This window comes from Heptranchias perlo, unplaced genomic scaffold, assembly GCF_035084215.1.
Source record: "Heptranchias perlo isolate sHepPer1 unplaced genomic scaffold, sHepPer1.hap1 HAP1_SCAFFOLD_52, whole genome shotgun sequence".
Classification (NCBI taxonomy): domain Eukaryota; kingdom Metazoa; phylum Chordata; class Chondrichthyes; order Hexanchiformes; family Hexanchidae; genus Heptranchias; species Heptranchias perlo.
In genome coordinates, this window is record NW_027139537.1 from 7,424,555 (window position 1) to 7,447,789 (window position 23,235).

Consider the following 23,235-nt stretch of genomic DNA (forward strand, 5'->3'; position numbering starts at 1 on the left):
TGCACCCGGTCATTGAGATGCAGACAGTCCGTGAGATTGGTGCTGCCTGGTGATTGACCTGATTCCTGTGAGCAGTCAGGCCTGGCTGTGCTGTTGAGCGGCTTCTCACCAGCAGGGGGGCCCCGATATTTCGTGAGTGGTCAGCACCTCTTTAAGGCAGGTTGCACCTGTTAAATGCAGCCTCCATCTCTCAAAGTCAGGATGTACCTCTGAAAGGCAGGCTGTACCTCTTAAAGGCAGGCTGCACCTCTTAAAGACAGACCGCACCTCACAAAGTCAAACATTTGATTCAGATACAAACCTCCGGGGCCATTTCTTCTCCTACAGTTTTGATTGGCAGCTTCTTTTGAATAAAACAGACCATTCCTGAAAATGACTGGCTCCCAGTCACTTTTTTGAAGCCGTTTTTCAGCCTGTCTTTTTCAAACAGGTGAGTCTGTTTCGAATCTCTGAGAATGTTAATCAAGTCGACAGCTTCCATAGTTTGTGAGAAAAAGACAACAATGAACCAGGATGTTGGAAAGTTCGGTCACAGTTTCGTATAGTATTTGTGAATTATTTATTATTTTCTGTTCCAAGAAGGATCTGGATGATCTTTACTGTAAAACTGTTGTCTTACTGCTATTATTTTGTTTGTTCTCTGACTGTTTCATCAATTTGTTTGGCAGTTAAAGTCTAAAACAAGATCGAGTGTAGTGTGAATCTGTCACCCTTTGAACAGCAGGCACCATTAGGCACTGGAGAGACCGAGTGGGCTGAGATAATCTGAAGGGGTTTCACTGTTCATTACCTGGAGCCTTTCAAATGTTACATTGATATCAGGACAAGTAGAAACACTGAGACATTGGGAGTGGAGCCTCACCTAACAGAGGAGCTGCTTTTTCAAGCTTTGAAGTACAGCTAATTTTAAATCAGCAAAATTTCACTTCATTCAATTTGGCAAAAAAACAACTATCTCTGAACTGTCGCCACTATATGAAAAACACAGACATTTTACTGTTCGGGGTATAATGATCTTATTCAAAAAGTACAAAATGAAAATCAGTTGTAATCTTTTTTAAAATAACGATCTGATATAAAGCATTCTCCAACCAAACAAAAGCACCAAGCATTCCCAGGACATTGGGAGATTATGTGAGTGGGCAAAACTGTGGCAAATGGAGTTCAATGTCGGGAAATGTGAGGTCATCCACTTCGGATCTAAGAAAGATAGATCAGAGAGTTTTCTAAATGGTGAGGAGCTCGGAACTGTGGAGGAGCAGAGAGATTTAGGGGTCCAAGTACAGAAATCATTAAAAGCTAGTGGACAGTTACAAAAATAATTAAAAAGGCTAATAGAATGTCGGCCTTTAATTCAAGAGGGCTGGAATATAAAGGGGTGGAAGTTATGTTCCGGCTGTACAGAGCTCTGGTTAGAGCCCATCTGGAGGACTGCATTCAGTTCTGGGCACTGACCCTCAGGAATGATATATTGGCCTTGGAAGGGCTGCAGCGCAGATTTACCAGAATGATATCGGGGCTAATAGGTTTAAATTATGAGGACAGGTTGGATAGACGAGGCTTGTATTCCCCTGAATATAGAAGATTAAGACGTGACTGCATTGAGGTGTTTCAGATGATGAAAGGATTTGATAGGGCAGATCGAGAGAAACTACTTCCTCTGTTGGGGGAGTCTGGAACAAAGGGGCATAACCTTAAAATTAGAGCTAGGCCGTCCAGGGGTGATGTCAGGAAGCACTTCTTCACAAAAGGGCCGTGGAAATCTGGAACTCTATCCCACAAAAGTCTGTTGAGGCTGGGGCTCAATACGAAATTTCAAAACGGAGTTTGATAGACTTTTGTTCGGCAAGGGTATGAAGGATTCTGGAACCAAGGCGGGTAGATGGAGTTAAGATACAGATCAGCCATGATCTAATTGAATGGCGGAACAGTTGAGGAGCTGAATTGTCTCCTCCTGTTCCTATGTAACAGGCTCGTGTGGCTGAATGGACTTCTCTTGTTCCTATGTAACATGCTCGAGGGGCTGAATGGACTCATCTTGTTCCTTTGTAACATGTGCGAAGGGCTGAATGGCGTCCCGATCCTGTATAACAGTCTCGAAGGGCTGAATGGCCCCCACCTGTTCCAGTGCAACAAGCTCGAGGGGCTTAATGGCCGAATCCTATTACAGTGTTATAGGCTCGCGCTGCTGAATGGACTTCAGTTCCCGTATAACACGCTCGAGGGGCTGAAGGGCCTGCTGCTATTCCTATGTAACAGGCTTGAGGGGCTGATTGGCCTCCAGGTCTGTTGTAACGGGCTTGGGGCTGAATGGCCTCCTCCTGTTGCTATCTGACAGGCTTGAAGGGTTGATTGACGTCAAGTTCCTGTACAAAAGGCTCGAAGGGCTGAATGGCCTCCTCCTGTTCCTATGTAACAGGCTTGAGGGTCTGACTGGCCTCCAGTTCCGGTGTAATGGGCTCGAGGGGCTGAATGGCCTTCAGTTCCCGTATAACACGATCGAGGGGCGGAGTGGCCTCCTCCTGTTCCTATGTAACAAGCTTGAGGGGCTGATTTGTCACCAGATCTGGTGTAAGGGGCTCGAGGGGCTGAATGGCCTCCTCCATTTGCTATCTGACAGGCTTGAAGGGTTGATTGGCGTCTAGTTCCTGTATAACAGGCTCGAACGGCTGAATGGCCTTCAGTACCCAAATAACAGGCTCGAGGGGCTGAATGGCCTCCTCCTTTTGCTATTTGACAGGCTTGAGGGGTTGATTGGCCTCAAGTTGCTGTATAACAGGCTCGAAGGGCTGAATGACCTCCTCCTGATTCTATATAACAGGCTTGAGGGGATGATCGGCCTCCAGTAACGATGTAACGGGCTTGAGGGGCTGAATGGCCTCCTCATTTTCCTGTGTAACATCCTTCAGAGGCTGAATGACCTTCAGTACCCATATAAAAGGCTTGAAGAGCTTAATGGCCTCCTTCTGTTCCTGTCGAACAGCCGTGAAAGACTTGCTGCCATTTTGTCCAAGATGGCCACCGTACTTACAGCCATTTTGTCCAAGATGTCCGGCGAACTTGCCACCATTTTGTCTAAAAATTAGAGCCGGACCTTCCAGGAGCAAGATTAGAAATCATTTCTGCACACAAAGGGTGGTAGAAGTTTTGAATTCCCTTCTGCAAACGTCAATTAATGCTAGCTCAATTGCTAAATTTAGATCTGAGACAGATCGCTTTTGGCAACCAAAGGTGTTAAGGGATATGGGCCAAAGGCGGGTACATGGAGTTAGATCACAGATCAGCCATGATCTTATCAAATCGCGGAGCAGCAACGAGGGGCTGAATGGCCTACTCCTGTTCCTATGATATTATTTATATGGAATTCCGACAGGCATTTGATCAGGTTCCACACAAGAGACTGTTGGCAAAAATGAAAGCGTATGGAACTTGAGGCAATGTATTGACATGGGGAGAGAATTGGTTCGGAGATGGGAGACAGAGAGTAGGGATAATGTATACATACTCCAATTGGCAGGATGCGACTAGTGGTGTCCCCCAGGGATCTGTAACTGGGGTCTCAGCTTCTCACCATATTTATCAATGACTTAGATGAAGGAACAGGGAGTCGTATATCCAAGTTTGCTGATGACACTAAGTTAGGTGGTGCAGTAAGTAGTGTGGAATGCGATTGGAAAGTTGCAAAGGGACATTGATAGATTAAGTGAGTGGGCAAAACTATGGCAGATGGAGTTTAATGTGGGGTAATCCACTTTGGACCGATGGTCAGGCTATTTTCCAAATGGTAAGAAGCTCGGAACTGTGGAGAAGCAGAGAGAATTAACGGTTCATTCACATAAATCAGTGAAAGCTAACGGACGGGTCCAAAAATAATTTAAAAGGCGAACGGAATGTTAGCCTTTATCTGAGGGGGCTGGAATATAAAGAAGTGGAAGTTATGTTCCAGTTATATAAAGCTCTGGTTAGACTGCGTCTGGAGTAACTGCGTTCAGTTTTGGACACTGCACCTCAGGAAGGATAGATTGGCCTTGGAGGGGGTGCAGAGCAGATTCACCAGAATGTTACCGGGGCTAAAAAGGTTAAATTATGAGGACAGGCTGCATAGACTGAGCTCGTATTCCATCGAGTATAGAAGATTGAAGGGCGGTCTGAGCGAGGTGTTTAACATGTTCAAATGATTCGATAGAATAGAGAGAGAGAATCAATTTCCTCTGGGGAATCAAGAACGAGGTGGACATAACCTTAAAAAATTCGAACCATGCAATTCAGGTTCGAAAACAGGAAGCACTTTTTTACACAAAGGGCAGTGGAAGTCTGGAACTCTGTCCCCCAAAAGGCTGTGGATGCTGGGGGTCAATTGAAGCTTTCAAGACTGAGATCGATAGAGTTTTGTTGGGTCAGGGTATCGAGGGACAGGGAGCAAAGGCAGGTTAATGGATTTCAGTTGCAGATCATCTCTGATCTAATTAAAGGGCGGAACAGGTTCAAGGGGCTGAATGGCCTCCTCCTGTTCCCAATGGAAATGTTGAGAATATGCTTTCTTAAGGCTGTGACGTCAGGGTCAACCCCTGTCCAAAAAAGGCAGGCCACATTTGGGAGTTTAATAACGTTGAAATGAACATTTCTCTTTTGTGACTTGTGCAACTTCGATCAATTGAATAGTTATGAAAGAGAATCAATGCAGTCATTCGAACTTCTGGCTGATAACCCCAACAGAGGTTTCTGCAGTGTAGCAGTTATCACGTTTGCTTTATACGTGGAAAGTCCCTGGTTCAATCCCGAGCAGAAACATTATGTTGGGGCAAATTAATTTTTTCTCTGTGAAATCGCTGGTCTGTTAAATTTCACACAAATTCGTGGTCTCACGAGCATTGAACATTTTCAACCGAGCCCTTAAAAATACAGTGTGTAAAATGAGAAGGGATAAAAAGTTCATCGCACAAAAGAAATTATTAAAGTTTTCCAACTTCCCTCAGTCGCCTTTCATTCTGCAAAATAACGTTATCGGTTAATTAATGGTGATGAAAACAATGATTGTTTTTTTTTCTTCCCACAGACTTTGAGTCAGTTCATGCGATGAATACAACAAGTGTTCAAAAGTTGCTTCCCTGACCGGGAATCGAACCCGGGCCGCGACGGTGAAATCGCCGAATCCTAACCACTAGACCACCAGGGAGCGCTGTTGGTTGGTTTATCAGATGTAATATGGATTTCCCTTTCTCTGTGATTCAGCTTTTAATTATTTTTAGCTCCTGATTGCGGATATTCCCGTGATTAAATAGGAATAAAGTACAATAGGCTCAGGAAAACCCGGGGAGGTGGCATCCCGCTCACCGAGCCTTTCCAGCAGCATTTATCTTACCAAGCACTGGAGTGAGTGAAACTTTCTCCGGGGGGGTCTCAATGTGGAAAGGGTGGCGAGTGAAGAAGCCATTTCTAAGTCAGGATGGCCGAGCGGTCTAAGGCGCTGCGTTCAGGTCGCAGTCTCCTTTGGAGGCGTGGGTTCGAATCCCACTTCTAACATCAGTTATTTTGACTCCTATTTTATTTGTTGCTGCAGCTGCGGTTGATTTTTCCGCCCAGTTGATTTGCTCTTCCCGCAAAAAGCAACAAGGTCTCGATCCACGGCACGTTTTGCCGCCCACCGGCTCATCCCCAAAACGAGCTTTAAACGAAAATATGCTTTAAACACAAGGCAACAACTATGGAGAGAACAGACACTCGGGGAAATGTACCATAGGAACAGGAGTCGGCCATTCAGCCCCTCGAGTCCGCTCCGCCATTTGATAAGATCGTAGTTGACCTGTGATCTCACTCCATGTACCTGCCTTTGGCCCATATCCCTTAATACCTTCGGTTGGCAAAAAGCTATCGATCTCAGATTTAAAAATTGCAATTAAGCAAACATCAATTGCCGTTAGGGGAAAAAAGTTCCAAACTTCTTCCACCCTTTGTGTGTCGAAGTGTTTTCTAATCTCACTCCTGAAAGATCTGGCTCTAACTTTTAGACTGTGCCCCCAAGTCCTAGAATCCCCAACCACCGGAAATAGTTTCTCTCTATCCAGAAAATGTCAATGACACAGTCAACGAAAGGTGCAGTTCACAAAGGCGGCTCACCAGCACCTTCTCAAGAGCAATTAGGTTATCGGCAATAAATGCTGACCTTGCCATTGACACCCACATCCCATGATTGAAGACAAAAAAAAAGTCGCCTGCATGGCCGACTAATTTCCTGCTGCTAAACGACGGGAAGAATGAAACCATCGGCTTCAGTCCTTTGAACGAACTGTATACACTTGCCGTCGAGCTCAATCCCCACTTGGTCCTCTGCCCCGAATATCCACTGCATCAGAAAATCCTCCATAACATAGAATCACAGCATAGAAACATCACAGAAGGAGGCCATTCGGCCCATCGTGCCTGTGCCAACTCTTTGAAAGAGCTATCCAATTGGACCTACTCCCCTTCCCTTTCCCCATAGCCCTGCAAAATTTTCCCCTTCAAGTATTATCCAGTTCCCCTTTGAATGTTATTATTGAATCTGTTTCCACCACCGTTTCAGGCAGCGCATTCCAGATCATGTCAACTCGCTGCGTAAAAAAAAAATCTCCTCATCTCACCTCTGTTGCCAATTACCTTAAATCTGTGTCCTCTGGTTACCATCCTTTCTGGCACTGGAAATAGTTTCTCCTGATTTATTCTATCAAAACCGTTCATGATTTTAAACACCTCTGTTAAATCTCCCCTCAACCGTCTCTGCTCAAAGGAGAACAACCCCAGCTTCTCCAGTCTCTCCACCTCACTGAAGTCCCTCATCCCTGGCACCATTCTAGTAAATCACCTCTGCACCCTCTCCAAGGCCTTGACATCCTTCCTAAAGTGTGGTGGGCAGAATTGTGTGGTGGCCAGCTGGGGCCTAACCAGTAATTTATAAAGGTTTAGCATAAGTTCATTGCTTTTGTACTCGATGCCTCTATTAATAAAGTCAAAGATTCCGAACACTTTTTTTTTTGCAATCTATTCAACTTGTCCTGCCACCTTCAAAGATTTGTGTATGTATACCCCCAGGTCTCTCTGTTCCTGCACCCCCTTTAAAATTGCACCATTTAGTTTAAAGAGCTGGCACAGACTCGATGGGCCGAATGGCCTCCTGTGATTCTATGATTCTATGTTTTTGATGACACCTCGATGAAGCGCTTTGGGATATCCCCCAGAAGTGGGAGTCAGCAGTTCACTTTCTCACTTAACACTATCATCTAACCTTGGCTTGACTAAATAGATGTTTTCGTGGTGTAATGGTTATCATGTTGGCCTCACAGGCGAAAAACTCCCGGTTTAATCCCGGGTCAGAAACAATTTGCTGGAACTTGCTCCTCACAAACTTCCAGGCGCGAGCTTTCTCTCGTGTAAATTGGGCTGCAATCCTTTCAAATTCAACAACGACTGCACCAGATTCCTGGTCTCATAACCTCTGAACACTTCTAAGCAGACTCCGAAAATAAAGTGCGTAAAATGAGAAGGGATGGAAGTCAGAAAAGTTAGCCTAGTTTCGACAGTCACTCGGCAAACTTGTTAGCATTTCGTTCATTGCGAAACAGAAAGTTGTGGGTTTATTAATGGTAATTAAAAGAATCATCTCAGAGACTTGAAACAGTTTCTCCTTATTTGCTCTATCAAAACCTTTCATAATTTTGAACACGTCTATCAAATCTTCCCTTAACCTTCTCTGCTCTCAGGGGATAACCCCAGCTTCTCCATTCTCGCCACAAAACTGAAGTCCCTCATCTCTGTTACCATTCTAGTAAATCTCCTCTGCGCCCTCTCCAAGGCCTTGGCATCTTTCCTAAAGTGAGCTGCCCAGAATTGAACACAATGCTCCAGCTGCAGCCGAACCAGTGTTTGATAAACGTTGAGCATAACTTTATTGCTTTTGTACTCTCTGCCTCTATTAATAAAGTCCATTTCACCAGGCTGTCTATATTCTCCTGAAGTCTGATACTATCCACCACATTGTTTTCTACATTCCCGAGTTTCGTGTCATCTGCAAACTTTGAAATTATTCCCTGTGTACCAAAGTCCAGGTCATTAATGTATGTATCAAAAATGAAAACTTCTTGCAGTGTGACTTGTGTGATTTTAAGCCTAGTTTATATAACATCTTCTCATAATTTAACGTATTGCCCCCTGGTAACAATCTGGTGAATCTGTGCTGCACTCCTTCCAAGGCCAATATATCCTTTCAGATTAAAGGGTATAAACTTCAAGTAAGCGTCACTGTGGATCAGTTTTCGCTCACTCAAAGTTATCTGTGGGCTTTTAAAGAATAAGGGAGCAGCCACTGTCGCCCCTTTTGACAAGCCTATTTTGTGGCACTTTATCAAACGCCTTTTGAACGGCCATATAGACAACATCAACCACATTGTCCTCATCAAACCTCTCTGTTAACTCATCACAAAACTCAATCACGATTTGCCTTTAACAAATCCACAGTGGCTTTCTATTATCAATCCACACTTGTCCAAATGACTGTTAATTTTGTCCCAGATTATCATTTCTAAAAGCTTCCCACCACCGTGGTTAAACTGACTGGCCTGTGGTTGTTGGGTTTATCCTTGCACCCTTTTTTGAACAAGGGTGTAACATCTGCAATTCTCCAGTTCTCTGGCACCAAACCCTGTATCTGAGGAGGATTGAAAGATTATGGCCAGGACCTCTGCAATTTACACCCTTACTTTCCTCAGCAACCTCGGATGCATCTCATTCGGACCAGGTGACTTATCAACTTTAAGCACAGCCAGCCGTTCGAGTATCTCCTCTTTATCAATTTTCACCCCATCCAGTATCTCAACTACCTCCCCTTTTACTGTGATTGCGGCAGCATTTTCTTCCTCGGTAAAGACAGATGCAAAATACTCATTTCGTACCTCAGCCATGCCCTATGCCTTCATGCATAGATCTCCTTTTTGGTCCCTAATCGATCTTACCGCTCCGCTTACTACCCGTTTACTATTTATATGCCAAGAGAAGAATTTTAATGATTGATGAAGGGATCGAGTGTAATGTATCCAAGTTTGCTGATGATTCAAAGCTGGATGGGAAAGTAAGCTGTGAGGAGGACACAAAGTGTCTGCAAAGGGATGTAGACAGGTTAAGTGTGTGGGCAAGACGGTGGCAGATGGAGTATAATGTGGGGAAATGTGAGGTTATTCACTTTGGAAGGGAGAACAGAAAAACAGAATATTTTTGAAATGGTTAGAAACTATTAGATGTTGATGTCCAGAGAAACTAGGGTGTCCTGGACACCTGAAATCCAGGTTGTGCTAACTTAGTATAAGCATCTAAAACCTGATGACAGAGAAAGGCTAAATAAACACTAAGACATTAAATAATCTTTGGTGGTTTCTGAGAGTCAGCAAAGTGGGTTGTTTCATGACAATGAGTTGAGATCAGTGGTGCTTACGTACAGAACAATGTAGCCGAATCCTATAAAGATAGGGCATGCTCCCTTCTCAAATGTTGGAGCTCTCAATTGGAGACAGTCAGAAGTCCATTGCCACAGGCAGTCCGCAAAGGTCAGGTCTGATATACCTGGATTCGCAGACAGGTCGGGTTGTGTTGATTGCTTGTCATTAATGTAATCTGTCGACAGTTGTGTTATAATAATAATACTGTTGAATGTAATGTTGAAGACAGCTGCAGTGCAAATCTGTTGTAAGTCAATCTATTGAACTTGCTATTTTGTAACCGCTCGGGCTCAAATCAAGCAGAAGTTATTGTTGATGGTTTAACAACCCATAGTTGCGAAAGTAACGGGAGAAATCCGCTAAAAACATTCAATTTAGAGAAAAACATCACACCCATAGTTTATATTTTCACACGTTCTTTTTTGCAGTTCTAACCAAAGTCCAAACATCGAAGGTCCATGTGTTTTTCAGAAGTTTCCCGTCCTGTTATGTATTTTGAGCAGTTTCCTGCATAAATCAACATCGCACTCATAGTTTATATTTTCACACGTTCTATTCTGCAGCTCCAATGGCAGTCTAAACACCGAAAGTCTAAGTGTTTTTCAGGAGTTTCCCCTCCTGTTATGTATCTTGAGCAGTTTCCCACATCCTTTTCCTGTGATGTGATAATTCTGGGTGCAGAATGAGTGTAATTGGATTTGCTGCAGTCCGCTGACAGCAGGCGATGGAAGCGAGCGCCATGCTGCCGCTGACAGGTGAAGGATACTTCTGATGTTGCCTGACATCCGGTGGGAGTGGGTGGGGAGTTGAAAGCCAACCTATTCCACCAATATCGGAGAAATAAAGCGGTGCTTGACAAACATTGATGTAAACAAACATCCACTACTGCACCCAGGCCTCGTAGCGCAACAGTAGCGCGTCTGATTCCAGATCAGAAGGTTGCGTGTTCAAATCACGTCGGGGGTCACAGTTTTTTCCTTTCGAGTTGGTTTGCATAATTCTGCAATTAATGTTTTCTTTGCGTCTTCACAATGAACAGAACCCTGCTCGAAAGTCTGCCTCTGGTTCCCCAGTGTCAGGGAGGGAAGCACCTGATGACCTCATTTATTTATTGTAACAAACAGAAGACAAACACACGTCTTCGTTCAAAAACTACCCTGCAGGTGGACACATAGTGAAATAAACACAGCGCATAGATTCAGACAGTATCCGGAAACATCGGGAAATAGACAAGAGAAATAGATTGAGCGCTTTGTTATCAGAAAATTGTCTGAACCTCCACGGTCAATGAAAGGGCTTTTGTTGGTCGGTTTCGCATTGAACCGGAGAATTCAGGAGAACTTGGTAGATGGTTGGTTCCGCTCCCTTGTCCCCACCAGCGGAAAAGTTTTGTTGATCCCACTCTCCGAACTCCTTTCAAAAGCCACTCTGTCCAAAGCAAATACATCCTTCCAAATTAAAAGGGAATAAAACTTGAAATGAGCGTCACTGTGGATCAGTTTTCTCTCACTCAAAGTTATCTGTGCAATGAAGTAAAAGATGCAGCTGACAAAGAATAAGGGAGCAGACACTGTCTCCCTTTTTGGCAGGAGAAGAAAATCGATGTGGATGTTTATGGAGACCAAGTTCCAACATAATGTTTCTACCTGGGAACCGATCGAACCAGGAACCTTTCGCGTATAAATCGAACGTGATAACAGCTATACTACGGAAACAGATGGCACTTTATTAACACAATGGGCAACTGAATGGTGTCCTCTCTCTGCTTGTACTTGGAATGTGTTGTTTCAAGAACAGCAAGAGATGCAGACAGTGGCTGCTCCCCCTTTTCATTAAAAACTCTCAGGGTGGTGGGTTTGAGCCCCACGTTGGGCGAGTACCGTTTGAAACTTTTATGCTGCTTCCACCGGTGAGCCCGCGCTCTGACACTTCCCTCCGCCCCCCTCCTTCTCACCGTGCATGATGGGGCCGCGCCCGGGCTGAATCTCTCCAATCAGCTTTCCTCCCCTGTCGCAGCATGAAATGGTCCTTATCAAAGTCACAAATGATACTCCATGTGACTACCACCATGATAAACTATCCCTCCTCATCCTTCTCAAATACAATATCTCACCGTGCTGTTATGCTGTTAGACGAGTTTCCTCTCTCTGCTCTTATTTGGAATGTTGCTTTTCCGTCTGACAACAATTAGTATCATCGTATTATGTTGGTCCACAAGAGGAGATCATTCGGCCCATCGTGCCTGTGCCGGGTCAAACAAACGTATTCGTTCAAAATTCGTTCAGAGATGGATTGAGTGCCTTGTTATCAGAAAATTGCCTCAACCCCCACAGTCGACAGCTTTCCTCCTCGCTGTCAACCACACGGCCTATTTTTGTGTCACCCGCAAATTTCTTAATCATGCCCCCGAAGTTTCGGTCCAAATCGTTAATGTAGAGCATAAAAAGCAAAGGACCAAGTACCGAGCCCTGCGGCACCCCACTGGAAACAGCCTTCCAGCCACAAAAACACCCGTCGACCATTACACTTTCCTTCCTGCCACTGAGCTAATTTTGGATCCAACAAGCCACATTCCCTTGGATCCCATGGTCCTTTCCTTTTTTGACCAATCTGCCATGGAGGAACTTTTCAAATGCCTTGCTAAAATCCATGTAGACCACATCAATTGCGCTACCCTCATCCATCCTTCTTATCACCTCCTCGAAAAATTCAATCAGGTTAGTCAGACACGACCTCCCCACAACAAATCCATGCTGACTGTCCTTGATTCGTCCGTGCCTTTCGAAGTGACAGTTCATCCTGTACCTCAGAATTGATTCCAATAATTTGAAATGGAGTCTTTCTCCTGCTTGCTGCAATAACAGATAAGATGGTTCTGAGTACGCAAGCCCGGCTAGCTCAGTCGGTAGAGCATGAGACTCTTAATCTCAGGGTCGTGGGTTCGAGCCCCACGTTGGGCGAGTACCATTTTAAACTTTTATGTTGCGTTCACTGGCCAACGGTGCAGAATTGATGCAGAATGAAATGTCAGCTTTGTAGTCAGGATGGCCGAGCGGTCTAAGGCGCTGCGTTCAGGTCGCACTTCTGACATTGCTTATTTTTGCGATGACCTGAAAATATTTTATTTGTGGATTGGGCTGCAGCTGATTTTTCGACCAAGTTGATTTGCTCCTCCCACAAAAGCAACTGGCTTTGTGATGGAAATGTGACTTGAGAAGTTTCAAACGGTGAAATGTTTGACAAATTAATGACCTGGACAAAGAAATAGAACAGCAGTGGGAAACAATAAAAACGGTGATCAATAGAGTCCAGGAGAAATATATCCCACTAAAAAGCAAGAACAAACCAGCCAGAAATGAAACACCAGGGATGAATAAAGAAACAAGGGCAAAATTGAAACTAAAGAAAAAGGCCCACACTGGACAATAAAGGAGAGAGGGGAATGTGAAAAGACTGGGAAAGAAGTCTAAAGAACTATTAGAAAGGCAAAAAGGAATATAAAAAAAAACAAACTATTCGAGACACATCAACAGCCAAAGAAAGTTTCGGATAGGAATAGGGCCACTCAGGGATACACACGACAAACTCACAGACAATGACAGCGAAATGGCAGAAATATTAAATAATCACTTTGCTTCAGTATTGACCAGGGAGACTGGTATTGTGGGCGTGACAGTAGAAGAAGAGATCAAAAAGATATGTGAAGACATTTAAGATCGAAAGGGGGAGATAATTGATAAACTAATCAATCTTAGAGAGGAAATTTCCAGTTAGAAGCCTAACCAGAGTTTCAAACCGCTCAGCCACGCTAATTTCCGTATTACTGTTCAGGAGCTCATTTCACAGGGACACGATTACTGCGCTCCATTTAGGGAGGCTCAGTGAAAGGCGGAAATTGATCTATTAATAGAATCATAGAATAAGATAGCGCCATTCGGCCCATCGTGCCTGTGCCAGCTCTCTGAAAGTGCTGTCCAGTTAGTCCCACTCGCCTGCTGTTTCCCCATAACCCTGAAAATGTTTCCATCCGAGCGTTTATCCAATTCCCTTTTGAAAACTGTGAGTTAAGAAAAACAATATTGAAAGGGGTGCTGGGGTCTCTGCAGCGTCGATGTAGAGTGTGTGATGATTGAAGTTATCAAGATGGTTGCTTTACACATGGTATGTTGTGCAATCATCCTGAAATATCTTCAATATCCAATACAAATTGAATTGCAAACCTGACGGACAAACACTGGAAAACAAGTCACGAGTGAACGCAAATCATCTGGGACCCGTTTTTAGCCTCACGGCACTTTAAATAAAGTGAAATAACTTTGCATTGAAAGGATTTGGAACTTGCATCTGTGCCTTTATCTGTTCCATTTCTTAAAGTTGCTGGCGTCTGATGATGGACACGCCTCTGCTCCCTCCATTGAACAAGAAAGGAGGTGTTTGACGTTGACGGGACCTGTTGGTTATGAGCTCATCCTTTGCATTGAGTGGGTTCGCGTCCTTGAAACGGCGTCAACTTTTGCCCAGCGGTGAACTTCGCAGCAAACAAGTTCATCACCGTCTCACCGCGGGCACTGACTGACACGTTTATCGTTATTTCTTTCAGACCGAAATAAATAGGAACCGTGATTTTAAATTTGCACAAAGTGATTTTCAGGTAGTCGCCTTTAAATGTTTCAAAGGCGAATCCGAATTTATGATAGTCCGGCCATTTCACCAGCCGTGTTGAAAACAGAACATGTAACTAACTTTCGCGCCTTTTTTTGAAAGGCATAAAACATATTTCCGATGACCTCTGAAGGATGGGCAAGTACATTTCAGAAAGCAGAAGCAAGTGAACCAGCCTTTTAATCCGGAGTCAGACCTTTGCGCCACGCACTCTGAAGACAGGATCCTGGATGTTATTATATTTTTGAATGTTTCTTAAACACCGTTTCATATCTTGGTTGAATGGATGAGTCTTGTCAAATCTCCGCCAGATCCCATCGGTAATGAGACAGCATTGGAAGCAGCCTTCACCCCCAATATCACGCTGGCATTCATCGCCTGCTCTCAGCGGACTGCATTAACAGGGCTGGGAGATATGGACTTTGTTCACATTTAATTAGCAATGTGAATCGTTAAATATTTAATCATTTTTAATGGGGACAAGGTTACAAAATATTTCCACCCGGTTTCGAAGCGGGGACTTTTCGCGTGTTGGGCGAACATGATAACCACTACACTACGAAAACCTGACATCTGTAACCTCGTGTTAGGGATATAATCCCTCAGCCAAACTAATTTCCGTATTACTGTCCAGGAGCTGATTTCACAGGGTTACATTTACTGCGCTGTATTTCGGAAGGCTGCAGAGAAGGATCGGTGGTGATGGTCAGGCAGGGAATCCCAGAGCATCGCGCCCACACAAACATTTCACTGTTTTTTTCATGTGCCTGATATCCGACCGCAGTGTAAATTATGGCGAATCAGGCATGCTCAGATGACATTGTTCACAGAGTGTTTTCTTGCAGCCAAATCACACATTGGAAAACTTGAAATGAGATGAAGAGATCGGAGCCATTTCAAGTGCTCCCAGTTACTGCAGATCAGGAATTAAAACCTGGCACCGGCTTCAGGGCTATCAGAATGAGGCAATGAATCCGAAAGTGGGAAGAAAAAAGTGCAATTTTCGTCCCTGGGTGGTCTCGAACCACCAACCTTTCGGTTAACAGCCGAACGCGCTAACCGATTGCGCCACAGAGACCATCTGTTTTTTTTTCTTGCAAGATGCACTAAAGCAGCGTGTCACCTACACAAAGTTATATGTTGCAGCCACAGAAATGCAATTGTCCACGATCAGTTTTACTTTTCCATTAATAAAGGATGGGACATTGTTTGTGGAAACATGGAAACGGTCTGGTCTCGCTCACAGCATCACTATCACCGCCAACCAGCTCTCCTGCAACCTGCGCGCCCACCGGTGCTTTGTCTGTCACTCAGTCACACTGTGGGAGAACCTTCGCCACACGGACTGAAGCGATTCAAGAAGGCGGCTCACCACTACCATCTCAAGGGCAATTCGGGATGGGCAATAAATGCTGGCCTCACCAGAGACGCCCACATCCCATGAACGAATAAAAAAAGTATTCTGAGCGTCCTGACGCTGATATCAGGTTTTGATCCCTGATCTGCAGTAACTGGGAGCGCTTTAAATGGCTCCGAACTCTTAATTTCACCCACAACATCAGAGTAACTGTTCCAGGGGGACATGCCGACTCAACTGCGTCTTGGCCGCCTGTCTGGTCAGTCCTTTAATCGCCTCCAATTCCGTTTCCCAAAGCGTTTCTACAGATTCACAAAGCTGTTTGTCATTTCGGTTCCGTTCGATTTGTCCAGCTCCCGACTGGCAATAATTTGCAAATCTGGTTGCAAACCTCCACCTTGCATCGTGTCCAGGGATGGGTTATGTGGAGAGACTGGAGAAGCTGGGATTGTTCTCCTTCGAGCAAAAAAATGTTGTGAGGAGATTTAATGGAGGTGTTCAAAATTATGAGCGGATTTAGATAGAATGGATGGGGAGAAGCTGTTTCGATTGGCAGGAGGGTCGATAACCAGAGGACACAACATGCATTTGTCTTGCGCCTTTAAGGTAGTAAAACGTCACAAGGTGCTTCACAGGAGCTTTATTATACAAAACTTGACACGAAGCCACATAAGGAGATATTGGGACAGGTGACCAAAAGCTTAGTCGAAGAGGTAGGTTTTAAGGTATGTGTTAAAGGAGAGAGAGGCGGAGAGGTTTCGGGGGAGAATTCCAGAGCTTCGGGCCTAGGCAGCTGAAGGCACAGCCGCCAATGGTGGAGCAATTAAAATCGGGGATGCGCAAGAGGCTAGAATTGGAGGAGCGCAGAGATTTTTTTTTCGTTCACGGGATGTCGGTGTCGCTGGCGAGGCCGGCATTTATTGCCCATCCCAAATTGACTTTGAGAAGGTGGTGGTGAGCCGCCTTCTTGAACCGCTGCAGTCCGTGTGTTGAAGCTTCTCCCACAGTGCCGTTACGAAGGGATTTCCAGAATTTTGACCCAGCGACGATGAAGGAACGGCGATATATTTCCAAGTCGGGATGGTGTGTGTCTTTGACGGAATCGTGCAGGTGGTGTTGTTCTCATGTGCCTGCTGCCCTTGTCCTTCTAGGAGCTGGAGGTCGGGGGTTTGGGAGGTGCTGTCGAAGAAGCCTTGGCGAGTTGCTGCAGCTGCAGTGCATCCTGTGGATGGTACACACTGCAGCCACAGTGCGCCGGTGGTGAAGGGAATGAATGTTCAGGGTGGTGGATGGGCTGCCAATCAAGCGGGCTGCTTTGTCCTGGATGGTGTCGAGCTTCTTGAGTGTTGTTGGAGCTGCACTCAACAAGGCAAGCACAGAGTGTTCAATCACATTCCTGACTTGTGCCTTGCAGATGGTGGAAAGGCTTTGGGGAGTCAGGAGGTGAGTCACTCGCCGCGGAATACCCAGCCTTTGACCTGCTCTTGTAGCCACATGATCTGGGATGGTTGTAGGGCTGGAGGAGGTTACAGACATAGGGAGGGGGCGAGGGCCATGCTGGGATTTGAAAGCAAGAATGAGAATTTTAAAGTCGAGGCGTTCCCGGACATGGGGTTTGACTGGAGCGTCACCCGGTCCCCTCCCTTGTTTACTTCCACAAACTTACATTGGGACAGGGCTTGGGCGGATTTTTCTGTGTCTCACCCGGGGCCGCTGAGTCTCCTGCAGTCCCCCCGATCACCAACTCACCCAGTTTGTAAATGTAAACCGGAACAAGTGCCTCGCAAAGGGCAAGAGATGAAGGCAAGGCTGGAACCTCTGACAAAAAAATCTCTTGCTCACCAGCGAGGTTTGTGTACCTGAATCGCTAACTCTTCTTTTAAACTTTTGACATTCAATGGACGCCATGCGGCACCTGCAGACTTTTCTCTTGCACTCACAGTGAAGAGGAGGGCCGTTTTCTCTCGCACGCCAGCAATTGTGATATCAAGAAAAAGGTGGCGGAGAAATTCTCCATTTCAGCGAAAATTACCGAACACAACTGCCCAACTTGGTTCTGATGAAAGGTCATTGACCTGAAACATTCACTCTGTTTCTCTCTCCACAGATGCTGCCTGACCTGCTGAGGGTTTCCAGCATTGTCCATGTTATCAGAGTATCACTTCCCTCATCACCTAACTACACTCCTCCACTAGATGTCGCCTTGTGGTGCAAACAGGCTCCTTCCGCACAGCCAGGTGTTCTGCTTTAGGCATTAATTATAACCATAACTTTTGAACTTGTGAGTTAAAACATATGGCCTTGCCCATTGACCAGAAAGCAGAATGGTGTTTATCTCTCCCCAGTACAGCCCTTTCCCGCTGCGTCAGCTTGGAATGATACGTTGCAATCATAGAGATCTCACACCTCTCCTGCTTCCCTTTGAAGCTGGTAAGACGAATAGCACACAATGCCGTCTGTCACACATACACACCAGCTCGGAATGATTTAAAGGCCTTGTTAGGATTGTCAGAGAATTGTTTATATCAAAAGGATCAATAAACTTATGAGTATAATGATATCTGCTACAATCCAAGAGTTTCTGGACTTCAGAATCTATTAGTCTCTATATTAAACATTTGCATGCATATAAAATGAAGCAAATCTGTCTTATGGTTGTAGTTTCATTCTCCAACAGAGATTTATACTTCCTTACTTAAGAGGTAAACGCTAAAGGTTAACATTACTTCACAATAAAAACTAACTCTTTCCTTATAATACAGATACACCAAACTAATATAACACCTGAAACTGATAGAGCTTCTCAAACTAAAACAGTATCTCAAACTAATACAGTACCTCAAACGGATAGATAATCTGAAACTACTATCATACCTCAAGCTAATACATCATCTGAAACTAATAAAGTACCTCAAACTAATACAGTACCTCAAACTAATACAGTGCCTCAAACAAATACAACACCTTGAACGAATGCAGTACCTCAAACCGATACAGAACCTGAAACTAATATAATACCTCAAACTAATACAGCATCTCAATCTAATACAGTATCTCAAACTAATAAAGTACTTCAAACTAATACAGCACCACAAACTAATAGAGCACCTCAAACTAATAGAGCACCTCAAGCTAATACAACACCTCAAACTAATACAGCACCTCAAACTGATACAGCACCTCAAACTAATATAATACCTCAAATTAGTACAGCATCTTAAACTAATCCAGCACCTCCAACTAACGCAACACCTCAAATAAATACAGCACCTCAAACTAATACGGTACCTCAAAAAAGACAGTACCTCAAACTAATACAGTACCTCAAGCTGATACCGTACCTCGAATTAATAAAGTACCTCAAACAAATACAGCACCTCAAACGAATAGTGTTCCTCAAACTAATCCATCACCTCAAACTAATCCAGTACCCCAAAACTAATCATTAACTGAAATGTCAACGTCCGAACAGGACAAGCAGGTTGACCTTGACAGGCGGCGGATCTGTTAAGAGGATATTAAGGTGCAGGAGAAAGTCCCGTTCAGGAACTGCAGTTGTATTCAATTAATTTCGAGTCTTTTCTCATCATGAGAGCAGAGAAACACGTGGTACGTAATATCAGCGCAGGGCCTTCCATGGTCGGCCTAATTCAGTACAACATCCCCAGTCCATTTAGTCTCAAGCTCATCACCAGATGCCTTTCAAGTAACCTTTGCTGATTTGTTGCAGTTCAGTTTGGGTTTAAATAGAGTTGTTTCTTTACCAGCATAGCTTTATTGGGGCGAGGGGTAATGAGTTTGACCCTGCAATTTGTCGCTGCCCATTGCTAATTGATCTTCAATTGACTCAATACATTTCAATTAAACTATCACAAAAAGACGGACAATTCCTGCATCCACTCCCCATCCCCCCCACCACCAATGTTCCAACTGACTCCACTTCTCCATCGCTATTTCTGCCAATCTCTCACTCTGTCTCCAATTATAATTCTACCTATCGTGCTCTCTTTCTACTAATTTTATGTTTCTTTATCTCTTTCAACTATATCCATTGTTATTTTCACCGTTTAAAAATCAGTATAAATCTGCTTCGACCGATTCGTATGTATCGTTGTCTCTCCACTGCTTTAAATGTATCTATCTATCTATCTATCTATCTATCTATCTATCTATCTATCTATCTTTCTATCCATCTATCTCTCCATCTATCTATCTATTCCTCTATCTCACTATCTATCTATCTCTCTATCCATATATCTCTCTATCCATCTTTCTATCTATATATCTCTCTATCCATCTATCTATCCATCCATCTGTTTAACTATCTATCTATCTATATATCTCTCTATCCATCTATCTATCCATCTATCTATCTCACCATCTATCTCTCTATCCATCCATTGATCTATCTATATATCTCTCGATCCATCTCTCTATATATCTATCTACCGATCGATCTATCTCTATCTATCCATCTACCTATCTATATAACTATCTATCTATTTACCTTTATCTCCCGATCTCTATATATCTGTTTCTCCCTCCACCTGTTTATTCCTCTGTTGTTTTTTTCTATATCGCTTTCTGACTCTCCTCCTTCGTTACTCAATTTTATCAAATAACTTTCTAATCTTTCTCAAAAAAATGCAATATTAAAGCATGAGCATGAGGTAAATTAGCAAATTACAAGGTGGAGTGGACTCAGTATGTTGGTCTGTGAAGACGTCACCGAGCCCTCTTCCTCCTTCAGGCTGCTGATCACAGAAGTCTCCCTGAGCAGCTTCTGGAAGAAGAAACGCGAGCACTTCTCGTCCTGCTCCACGGAGCGGACTCTGGAGCGAAAGATAATCTTTGAGGCCCCTTTAACTGGATGGATCGCAACGTGAGATCACAAGGTGAGGCCCTTTTAACTGGACGGTTCACAGCATGAGATCACAGGATGAGGCTCCCTGAACAGTACGGTTCACACCGTGAGATCACAGCATGAGGCCCCTTTAACTGGACGGTTCATACCGTGAGATACGATCTGTATTGTACTTTATTGCTTCGAAATTGTGAAATTTAATTTTAACTCTGTGTATTCTTAAATTTTATGCAGTAATGTATGTTTTGTAATAAAACAAATTCGCAGAAACTTTCGAATCAAAAGGGAATCGAACCTCCACTCGTGATCCATTGCTCCACTGGCCCAGTTTTCAAAAAGCATACAGTAACTCACAGTCCCACAGTGCTGGAGAATGAACAGTTACCGAGTCAGTCTCGTTCATGCCCACGCGATTCCACGAGTCCGGGCGAGTCAAATGGTGCACGGTGAACAATCACCAAAGAGAGAGAAAGACGCTGCTTCCTTTTGATAGCTCAGCTTGCTCTTGCAGAGAGCTGGTATGGTCTTGATGGGCCGAATGGCCTCCTTCCATGCTGTAATCTTTCAACGATTCAAGTCGAGTGCTCGCTGAGCATGTGAGAGATAGCAGGATCGATTGTTGCATTCTCCACTCACCTTTTGACTTGGGTCAATTGTCCAGAAACAGAAGTGGTGTCAGTTTTCAGCGAGCCCATGTTCCAGTACTTCTTAAGCTTCACTGCGTGCTACGGTACAGAAAGGTCAAGGAGCAGCAAATCTTTTTATGTGCTGCAGGAAGCAAAAATTCTTGATTTTGGTCTTGAGCAAAGATGGAAATAAAAAGCACAATGATACCTTCTCTGAGGATTAAATTCAGGACCTTCAGATTATGAGACTGACGCGCTGCCTGCTGCGCTAAGAAGGCACTTGATGCATAACTTTCCAGGCAGCACTACCAAATAGGCCAGTTTTCAAGGTATAAAATCATAAAGTAATCGGCTGTTTGCAAAAACTCTCCATCCAGGTGGAAATCGAACCAACAAACTTCTGAATTCTGGTCAGACACGTTCTCCATTGCTCCACTGTCCCAGGGTGTGGAGAGTAAGTCGGAGCTCATACGCTCACAGCGCCGCGGTATGAGCAGGTACCGAGTCAGTCTCGGTCATGCCCACGCGACTCCACGAGTCGGGGAGTGTCAAAAGGCGCACGGTGAACAATCAATAGCTCAGCTGGTAGTGTGGAAAACTTGTCGAGGTTAAAACTTGAAAGCAAAATCACTCTTAAATCGTTGGTTTAATTCTAGCTCAAAATAACGAACGTGCTTTCGGAGTAAGCGGTATTGAGCTCAAGGCCGCTTTCTTCACTTTACAGACTGCTTCTTGCTTAAAATGTTGGAGCTTTTCCTTTCTCAAACCTTGAAGCTGTTTTGTTCGAGCATTTGCCTCTGCTCACCAGCAGGGAGTGCCTTTGAGCAACAACACGTCAAACCGCACTCACTTTCAGGTAAAAAAGACTTCTGTCAATTTTTCGGACAGGTCTCTCGCTGCTCAAACGAGCGCCGTTGAGCAGCAATTTTTTTTAATTTTCAAAATATACTTTATTTCATAAAATTTAATGATACATACAGTTCAGGGTTAAAGTTTGCAATTTCAATTCAAAACAATACAAAACATATCGCACACACTATGATCCCATTATTTCAATACAATACACAGTACATGTCTTATGATACATTTTGTATAATAAAAGGTGGGATGGCTTTACACGGTGCTCTTTCCCCATAGAGCCCTTTCATAGGCCGCAACGCACCTCAGTGCGTCCCGCAGCACGTTCTGCTGGACCTTGGAGTGTGCCAATCGGCAACACTCGGTCGTGGACAGCTCCTTCAGCTGGAAGACCAGCAGGTTTCGGGCGGACCAAAGGGCCTCCTTCACCGAGTTGATGGTCTTCCAGCAGCAGCTGATATCTGTCTCGGTGTGCCTCCCGGGGATCAGTCCGTAGAGCACAGCGTCCTGTGTTACCGAGGTGTTGGGGATGAACTGGGACAGCTGCCAACGCATCTCTCCACACACATTCTGCATGAAGGTCCAGTCCACCAGGAGACGGACGACGGTCCCATTCCCGCAGCCTTGAAGGCAGCTCGAGGTGATGCTGAGATTCCATGCGTGTTGGAAGGACCGCACTGGGAGGGCCCTTCTCACCACCATCCAGGCCACATTCTGGTGCCTGTTGGTCAGTTCTGGTGACAAGACGTTCTGCCAAATGGTATCAACCATCTGGTCGGGGATCTGGTCGATCGGATCCACCCTCTCCTTTTCATGCAGAGCCCCCTGAACGTTCCACTGTCTGACGGCCTTGTGGTCGAAGTGGTTCCAACTCAGGAATTTATACACCTGGGACAGGTGGTGGGGGACAGTCCAGCTGAACGGGACCTCCTGCGTCTGCTCGGTTGTCTGGACCCAGTTTTCTCAGTGTATTGTACATGGTGTCCCTGTGGACGCATTCTGCTTACCACCTCCAGAAAAAGTGGAAGAAAGCTCGGGTGACTGTGGTGACGGAGCTGTGGGGAATGGGCCAGAACTGGGCCACCGACAACAAGACCCCGAGTACCTCACACTTTATCACCTGGTTCCTGTTGGTTACGGAGAGGGATCGTCTCCCCACCATACCAAGCTTCTGTTTAGCCATGGCGATGCGCTCTTCCCATTTATTGGTGGAGTCCTGGGGCCCCCGAACCCGATCCCCAACACCATCAGGTCGTCGGACCTGACGGTGAAGGGATCAAAGGATCGGGTTTCCCACCTGCCATAGAACATGTCCTCACTCTTATTGCAGTTCACTCTGGACCCCGAGGCCAGCTTGAAACGATGGCAGATGTCCATCAGTCTGTGGATCGACTGCTGATCGGA

At 44.8% G+C, this 23,235-nt stretch overlaps 5 non-coding genes across 5 annotated transcripts; 3 read left to right on the forward strand and 2 right to left on the reverse strand.

The window, feature by feature from the left end:
- Nucleotides 1–5,104: 5,104 nt before the first annotated feature.
- Nucleotides 5,105–5,176, reverse strand: trnae-uuc (transfer RNA glutamic acid (anticodon UUC)). The gene has a single exon. It is a non-coding gene; the product is annotated as a tRNA-Glu (tRNA).
- A 264-nt stretch (nt 5,177–5,440) lies between these two features.
- Nucleotides 5,441–5,523, forward strand: trnal-cag (transfer RNA leucine (anticodon CAG)). The gene has a single exon. It is a non-coding gene; the product is annotated as a tRNA-Leu (tRNA).
- Nucleotides 5,524–10,358: 4,835 nt separating this feature from the next.
- Nucleotides 10,359–10,431, forward strand: trnaw-cca (transfer RNA tryptophan (anticodon CCA)). The gene has a single exon. It is a non-coding gene; the product is annotated as a tRNA-Trp (tRNA).
- Nucleotides 10,432–12,351: 1,920 nt separating this feature from the next.
- trnak-cuu (transfer RNA lysine (anticodon CUU)) lies at nt 12,352–12,424 on the forward strand. Its single transcript has one exon. It is a non-coding gene; the product is annotated as a tRNA-Lys (tRNA).
- A 2,706-nt stretch (nt 12,425–15,130) lies between these two features.
- On the reverse strand, nt 15,131–15,204 carry trnan-guu (transfer RNA asparagine (anticodon GUU)). The gene has a single exon. It is a non-coding gene; the product is annotated as a tRNA-Asn (tRNA).
- Between the last annotated feature and the right edge of the window lie 8,031 nt (nt 15,205–23,235).